This window comes from Fukomys damarensis, unplaced genomic scaffold (assembly GCF_012274545.1).
Source record: "Fukomys damarensis isolate Sample0158 unplaced genomic scaffold, DMR_v1.0_HiC HiC_scaffold_37, whole genome shotgun sequence".
Taxonomy (NCBI): domain Eukaryota; kingdom Metazoa; phylum Chordata; class Mammalia; order Rodentia; family Bathyergidae; genus Fukomys; species Fukomys damarensis.
In genome coordinates, this window is record NW_022900949.1 from 8660248 (window position 1) to 8660606 (window position 359).

The following is a 359-nucleotide window of genomic DNA, read 5'->3' on the forward strand; positions in this document are numbered from 1 at the left end:
TCCCCGGCTGGGTCTGAGGTCGCTGTCCCCCCACCTCTCCCAGGCGGAGCGGGGCGCTGGGATCTCAGGGTCGCTCGCCGGTCCCCCCGGGGCGCAGGCAAAGTTGTGCGTTGGGGACGGGGTCCCGGGCAGGGCGCACCCTTTGTTGCACTGCTCCGTGTCCTGGGGAGCTGGGGGTCGCCCTCATCCCAAGGTCCCTTCGGTCAGCCGGCTCGATCCGGCCCCAGCCACCCGCACAAAGGGAAATAAAATCTCCTGCAATCCGCGCTCCGGCTTTCGGGAGGCTTCGCGGGCGGGAGGGGGCCTTTGAGGGGGGCGCGGGCGGGTGGCCCAGTCCCCGTCAGCCCAGCCGCGTCCCA